Source organism: Aptenodytes forsteri, unplaced genomic scaffold (assembly GCF_000699145.1).
Source record: "Aptenodytes forsteri isolate BGI_AS27 unplaced genomic scaffold, ASM69914v1 Scaffold206, whole genome shotgun sequence".
Taxonomy (NCBI): Eukaryota; Metazoa; Chordata; class Aves; order Sphenisciformes; family Spheniscidae; genus Aptenodytes; species Aptenodytes forsteri.
The window spans coordinates 1,981,114-1,989,337 of NW_008794544.1; the positions used below are offsets into that span (position 1 = coordinate 1,981,114).

Consider the following 8,224-nt stretch of genomic DNA (forward strand, 5'->3'; position numbering starts at 1 on the left):
AATCAGAGGGTGGGGGGTGAGGGGAGTAAAATGCATGGGTTGAGATAAAGACAGTTTAATAGGACAGAAAAGGAAGGGAAACTAATAATAATAATAATGATAAAAGAATATACAAAACAAGTGATGCACAATGCAATTCCTTACCACCCACAGACAGATGCCCAGCCAGTTCCTGAGCAATGGTCACCCCCCACCCCCGGCTAACTCCCCCCAGTTTATATACTGAGCATGACGTCACATGGCATGGAATATCCCTTTGGCCAGTTTGGGTCAGCTGTCCTGGCTGGGCCCCCTCCCAGCTTCTCGCTGGCAGGGCATGGGAAGCTGAAAAGTCCTTGACTAGTGTAAGCACTGCTTAGCAACAACTAAAACATCGGTCTGTTATCAACATTATTCTCATCCTAAACCCAAAACACAGCACTGTACCAGCTACCAGGAAGAAAATTAACTCTATCCCAGCTGAAACCTGGACACATACTTAAATTTCTTATACAGTATCTGTGTTCCTCCAGGTGCATGGCTATCATGTTCATCTTCTATAAATACCCATTCAAACTTTATTTGTTCTGGAGATGCTCTGTGCGTGTGTTGGGGATGGGTGAAGGCTGTGAACCTGTTTTTCACCATTTATCAGTGGTTTTGCTTTTGTAAAATTCAAGAGAATATTGCCATTGCCCCAGTCAGGCACTAGTAGTACCACATTAGGTATAGACACAAAAATTACACTCTAAAAGGACACGTAGCGGTGGTGGCATTATTTTTGCACATTGTCACTTAGAGTGAATGACACTGGCATTATACAATTCTTTACTACCTTATAATATTATAGCTGCCATTCAGCAGATCAACACCTGAACTCCCTGCAGGCAAATAAACACATCAAAGTAGTATTCAACAAGGCTTCTAGCTATCCAGGATAATTTAGAGCACTCCCTATTCAGGATAAATATTCTGCTGGAAAAGGTTTTGGTGTTTGTCTAAGAACTGAACATAAACATTAGTAGCCTGTGTGTAAACAAATATATGATAAAATGGGCTTACTTCATTGACAAAAAGCTGTGGTGTCCTTAAGCTTTGAAGGCATGCTGTAATCAATTTTGATAAGCTATGTCTCTTTCTCAAGTCATACAGCTTCTATATTCATGCATACTCCATTCACATCTCTTATCACGCTTTGACTCCATCAGACCTTACAAATAACAGTTACTTAAAATGCAGCAGTCTATTTTTAAGCTTTTATTAAAAAAAAAAAAGTGCTTCATGTTATGCCTGCCTTTTAGTCTGAAATTTTTTTGCATGCTCCAATTCTTATATGCATTAACAAATCCTATTCTCTTATTTTCTGCTTGCCATGTCTGAGCTCACAAACATTAGCCCAAATCAGTAAAGCTGCCATCATTCTGCTATTTTAAAACAAGAGTAACTCAAAATAAAGGGTTTATCAGTGAATCTCTCTTGGTCTATAAGGCTACACACTACAGTTTGTTCTTTCTTATATTTAAAATGCATATTTTTGATACCCAGCTACTAACTTTTACATCTCCTGCTAATGGCACCAGTTCCTTCCAGTCTCACTGCAAACATATTATTGTACTGATCCTACAATGAAAAGGAACCTAACAGGGACACAAGAGATCAGCCCAAATGAAACATGTAATTAATAACTGGAAAAAATATGCATAGTAAAAAAACTAGGAAAGGAATGGAAGAGAAACAGAAATTATCATGCTACTAAGCAGAGTTCCTAAGTTCTGACCATTGCACATCAGAAATAAATTTGCAGGAAGTATATAAAAAAGTGACAAAAAGAATCAATCAGATATGGAACAGAGTCTACATATGCAGAAAGAGTAAATAGACCAAGACAACTCTGTTCTTGAGGAAAAAAAGAACGTGATAGTTATGTGAAATCATGACTAGTGAGAAACTGAAAAGGAAACAATTGTTTAACATTTCTCACATAATGACAATTAAAAGGCCCCCCAATTAAATCATTAAGCAACAAATTTTAAGGCAAAACAAAGAGATTTCCTTGCACTCCACATGCACTGAATCATATAACTGCCAAAGAATACTGTGTAGGCTGAGAATATAAATCAGATCAACTGAACACATTCAGTGAGGACACGATGCCCCCTGCGATTAAACATAATAGTGCAAACATTGCTTTGAGCTCATGAAACTCCTAATCAATGCTGAGCACTAAACACTGGGAGACTGTATCAAAAGATGATCACTCCATTTAATTTATGCATTACTTCTCTAAGCATCCTTTACTGGAATTTTGCCAGTGGTCTTATTTCAATAGCAGATTTATATTCTTACAGGCTAGGTCAGCTTTTCTGAATAAGAAGAGGTTTTTGTCCATCCTATACAGTTTGGACAGGAACCTGACAGTCACCGTTCTAGTGTGAACAACTATTTTTTAATTTACTAGCTACACAAAACCCAACCAATCAATGCCAAATGTCATGCAGCACAGGGGAAAAAAAAAAAGTCTCCATATGTATTTCATTTTAAAAAGTCACTTAAAAAACAAAAAAACCCACTCACCCTAATAGTTCCTAAGACCTTTTGCTAAACTTAAATAAGACACATCTTTCATTGCCTTTTTTGTTATATATTCTTTGCAGTATATAATAGTGTTTTCTCAGAATTCACTAGCAACATGCAGATACCAAGAACCTTCTGTGCCTCAAAGCAAGCACCTTGGGAAGTTTGAAAGTAGCAGAGTCGCTTTATCCTGATCGCCCTTTTAAATTTACATCTCAGTGAAGTGAGAATGATAGTGAATGGCTACTTAACAACAAGAATTTTTCTTGGTCCACTTGTGGATAGATGATTTTAAAGTAGAAGTGGATTTTTAATTTCTACTTTGACCAGGCTAGACAAAAAAAAAAAAATTCAAAGACAAATCTAGAGAGTTACAGACCAGAAATATCAGACAGAACTCTAGAAATTCTTTGAAAGCAAAGTTGAGAATCCAAGTCACTCATTAGATTGGACAAAGAAAACAGAGAATTGACGAAACATTTGTTTACATAAATTTAGTTTAGTCAGTTTAGAACAGACTTTTCCACGGGGGGAAAAAAAAAAAAAAAAATTAGGAGACACTCTTGATCAAGGCTCAGGTTCTGCTATTATTTACTTTTCCTTGCTTTGCAATGTGAAAACTCTGCTTTTGAGCCTTGGCCTGAAGGAGTTCACATCAACTGAGCTCAAGACTGAGCATAGAGAATCAGTGCACTCATACTTTTTGCAGTTCTTTGGGTTGATCAGCTATCCAAATAGCAGCGGTCATCTTCACAGAACACCTTGTACAGGATTCAGTGACAGGTTTCTCGTTAAGCATAATAGCTTTGACTCTTCTGTGAAGTTTGCCTTTCTCCTACCTACGAACAATCAACAAGTAGAGATGCTGAACAGGAACCAATTTAAGACCAGTGGTGAAGTAATAATATCCTTTACCAATATGATCCACAGTATTTTAAGTGAGGTTTAACACATACTATAAATAGTGTCATGGAAGGACCATTAATAAGCATCTGTGCTATTTTAAAACAACAGGTGGTGAGATCGTTTCACCACAGTTATGTGCTCACCATATGTGTAAGTGGAAATTCTGTAGGAGGTAGAAGGCAAATGAGTGAATAGTTAGCAAATATATATATTACATAATATACATAATTATATAGATATATTAAGATGTATATGATCTCATTAAAACTGCAGCACATTTTACAGGCTAGCTAACAGCTGCCAAGATAACTTTAATATACCTTTGAGCCTTTTGGAAAAGTTGCTAGAACAAAGATGTGACAAAAAAAGCAGTCAAAGTAAGAAAAACTAAAATTGTATGTTGGAGTTAGACCTATCTGCCTATCACATCTGATGAATCACTGGGACACTGTGCAGAAAGGGATGCATAACTGTGCAAAGACGAGCCAGTTGCTTTAAAGTACTTCTGAACACAGGACAGGTTAAATTGCTCATAAATTCTGTAAAGCCAAAGAACAGCAGTGTAGCCAATTTTAAATTTCATTTTAATAAAGGTTAGAAAGCAAAACAAATTCTACTAGAGAGAATTACACCCTGGCTGACATGGAAATTCTTCCACTGCAGCTTTTCTGCAGAGTTCATGTTTTATACTTGGTTCACCCAGGGAAGAAGGGCAGAGATACCCTGGAATCATTTTACCACCACAGAAATGCAACCAGCTCAGAAATGCAACGTATCTTCAGTATGTTAGGGAGGACAAAGAACATTATCATATCTTATTGGTTCTACAATATGAATTAAAGGAAGAAAAATGAAATTATTTGATCTGGCATTTGGCTGGGACATTTGCACTAACTGTCCTATGAGAGAGTCCATTTTGTGTTACTTTCTCCTCCGATATGTTTCAATTTAAAGACAGGGATATATACTGGAAGCATACAGTTCATTTACAATCAGATCCTTTCTTTTATAACGTTGCTTTAATAGAGACATTTTGTAAGAGTATACAACAGGAAGACTTTCTCAAAATTAGTTTCTCAATGCATCATGAACTTAATACATATAAATGGATTCATGCGTGCGTTGCTGTCACATGCAGTCCTCTTCAAGAGAAAGGCTTAAATCGGCTTGCTTTTGCAAGAAGCATACATGAACTCTGCGCTTCTATCTCCTTATTTCAGATATGAAACTCAGGGGCTCATTACCTGGGTTGTGAAGTGCTGACTTGATTAGTAAGTCTTGAATACAAGATAAAAAGATGTCTGTCTTGTTCCCACCACTACTATATTATAAATGGATAAAACTCTTAGTTCTCCTTAACAATTGCTACCTTTGCAGTTGACTGACCACTCACATAAAGTTCTTCTATTGACAATAATTAAAGAGTCCAACATGAAATTCATCTGCAGAGTAGGAGACAAAGTTTAAGTTTATGCCTGGTATTTATTTCTCAGATAGATATTTTATCTTACGTAGAAATGTTAGCTACTGCACATAAAGGGCACGCATTTGGAAAGCGTCAATACATTTGTTCTTCAGAAGAAAAAATGTTATCATTACTGTTAAAATACTCTTGACTGTTTGCACATGCTAAAGTACATAGTCTTAAGTTCACTGTATAATATCTGTCCACTCACACCCCGCTCAAGACTTCCTTTAAGGAATTCTTAATTTGGGGAAAATAAACCAACTCAAAGCCTAGTAACAACATAACTGAAAAATTACATGCTTGCTCTGGAATGTGATTGTTTCAGTTAGTTCAAACAGCACTCAGAAACATCAGCTTTAAACATTCTCATCATAAGAGAAAATATATTAACTGAACTGTGTCATTTCAGCCCTTGGAAAGGACCACAAGTGAAATAAAACCTCTGCAAATTCAAGGGCATTCAAGGTTATTGGGTTTTCCAGTTTGTTCTCCTAAGGAAACAAGCCTTATGCAAACATACCCATCTGGCCCCCACTCACAAATTTGGTCAAATGAACCTGCTGGTGCAAAGGCTGACAAAGATAATTAGCTCTTACAAATTTGAAGAACTAACCCAGATGAAGAGTTCCAAAATAGCAGACCCTCTGAGGAAAAGGCAGCTAAGTCTCAGCTGCTACTCAGTCTGTCTGGCATCAACCAGCTGGCCAACTTGGCTGTTCTTCCAGTCAGCGGGGCTGTTGCCCCAGATTAACCACAATAAGGATACTTTTCTTTGCTTGGCAAAGTATGGAAGTTAATGTAAGAGAAGGAGGAAGAGGAGTTCTGGAAGAGAAGTCTGGAGGAAGTGGATTTTCATCAGTTACACCATTGAACTAAATTCACACCGATAATTATATATACACATTTTTTCTATGGATGCATGCACTCTTGCATTTTACATGATTACACCACCTGTCTTTGGAGTACATGTAAGATAAAAACAAAAGCAATTCAAGTTTTCAGTGTCAAACCAATTAGATGTACATTCACATCTATGATGACGTATGGCTCTTGGTCAACTACTCCTTCATCCCTGCCACCACATTGTTTTAAAAAATGTTAACTAACAGTCTTTTGAAACATTATTTAGGTTTGCCAGGAAGCACAAACAGCTAAATTTATTGTGCTAATGTTGTGTCAACATTAGTGAGTACTCATATTACCCTGTATTTACAACAGAATGGGAGACCATTACTTGATGCTCTCTTCAGGGAAGAAATTGACTTTATATAGAATTGGTGGACTAATATGAGAAGTATCTGAACTCAGCTACATGGTTTCTTTTTCCAGCCAAAGGTAATTAGAGGAAAAAGCAGCAAATGACTACAACATTGCAACTGCTTATGCAAACATACCCATCTGGCCCCCACTCATAAATTTGGTCAAATGAACCTGCTGGTTCAAAGGCTGACTGTGGCCTAGAAATCTCAAAGATAATTAAGCTCTTACAAATTTGAAGAACTAACCCAGATGAAGAGTTCCAAAATAGCAGCCCATTCGGTCTGCCGGTCATGCTTTTTTCTAGAAAGGAAAAAACAGTGGAGATGTCATAACTCAGACTCCCACGTGTTTTACAGGAACAACGTGAATGTTTGGTAGACAAAAGATACAGGTTTGATGGAATGATTTTTGTAGCTTGAAATGGATATATTGGATGTGCCATGGAATGCTTAAAAGGAACAAGCTTATATGGGGTCATAGTTAGTGACTGTTCTTCAGGGCAAAGATTTGTCTGTTGAACTGGTTTCTGACACTGCAATTCCCTAGTCACTCATTGTTTCAGCCTTGTGAAGCCTCAGTTGTCTTTTACACACGTTTCCTGTCTCTGTAGCCATCATTCGCCTACTGCGTACCCAGCAACAGTACTGAGGCAAACACATGTATTTAAACATCTTCCCAGAAATAATGACAACAGACCGAGCAACTGCCCGTTACCTCCCTAAGTATTACTTTTATCATTCTAGCACCATGACCAGAGGCTTCAACCACAACTGGGGATCCCACAACTTTATGAACCGCCCTGTAAACAGATAGGATAGCAGGATCCTTTAAGATGAACATACAAGTAAATAGACATTGAATAAAATAACCTTCAGCTTCCAATATCCTGCTTCCTTTTTTCATTAAGAACAGATTAATATCTTATCCTTTTCTTCCCAGAGGCACAATCATTGTTTTTGCTTCCAAACCAAACCACATAGAGCCATTAACCATTACTACATGCAGATAGCGCTCATTCTAATGATCTGCCTCTGCATGCCAACCCTAGCCTCCTGTATTAACATGCCTGCTTTAGAGCAATCTTTTTTAGAGCAGAAGAAAAGAAAAAACAAAACCAAAAATCACCGACACATCAGACAGAGACATAGGCCGGGCAGATTTGCCCCTTCTACTCAATTCCAAAAGACCATTCATCTAATATTAAGACCTGTGTACGTACCACAAACAATGTGCAATGTCAATGGCCAAGCTACAATGCTGCACGTACTCTTGTTTTTCCACTTCTGAAGGGGATATGATGGAAGAGCAACTCACTAATTCTTCCATTTAGCAAACAAAGGCATTTGAATTTTGCTGCTATTTTGTTTGTCCCAAACCTTGTGCTAGATGATAAAAATGGAAAAAGGAAAAAACACAAACAGAAGTCCCCGAAAAAGTCAACAGAATCCATTTTGGTATAAGGGCCGGTTCTCCCAACTTCTTCTACACTCCCTTTAGTTTCCTGTGAAGCGAATTCCAAATCCAGGAACGTAAGTGAGACGACATCCTTTTTCGCTTCTGTTCCCCTGAAACCCTTCTGCCCTAAGATGTCTTCCCCGTCACTTGAGGAACGCACATCGGACTGGAGAGAGCAAGAGGAAACCCGGAGCGCGGTCCTGCACCTGTCGCAGTGCTCCACAGTCCTTCCCGCTTCTGCGCCCGTCCTGTGCTACGCCACAGACAAAATGCCCCCTCCACGCGAGTGAATCCCTTCTGACAAGGGTAAAGAAAGCAGCCCGGGCAGCTGAGGAGAGAGCTGGCACGGAGCCACCGCACATCCTTGGCAATAAAAGATAAAATGCAACACTGTGGCGCTTCTGAGAGGGCAGCCTTTCTGCTTTTGGAGGGAACCGCAGGAGAAGGAAGAAGGAAGCTACGTGCCTCAGCACAGCTCCAGACCCTGCCTGCGCGCACGCAGCACGGCGCCTCTTTCCCGGGCCCCCAGCCCGGCTCTCCTCGCGCTCGCAGCGGGCAGGCAGCGGCCTCGGCAGCTGGGCG

General features: G+C 39.0%; 1 protein-coding gene across 1 annotated transcript in view; it reads right to left on the reverse strand.

Moving 5' to 3' along the window:
* Positions 1 to 7,427, reverse strand: part of PKIA (protein kinase (cAMP-dependent, catalytic) inhibitor alpha) — a 42,609-nt gene extending 35,182 nt beyond the window's left edge. The window contains exon 1 of the mRNA XM_019470229.1: positions 7,407 to 7,427. The gene's annotated coding sequence lies outside the window, so the exon portion shown is untranslated. The remainder of the gene's footprint in view (positions 1 to 7,406) is intronic.
* Between the last annotated feature and the right edge of the window lie 797 nt (positions 7,428 to 8,224).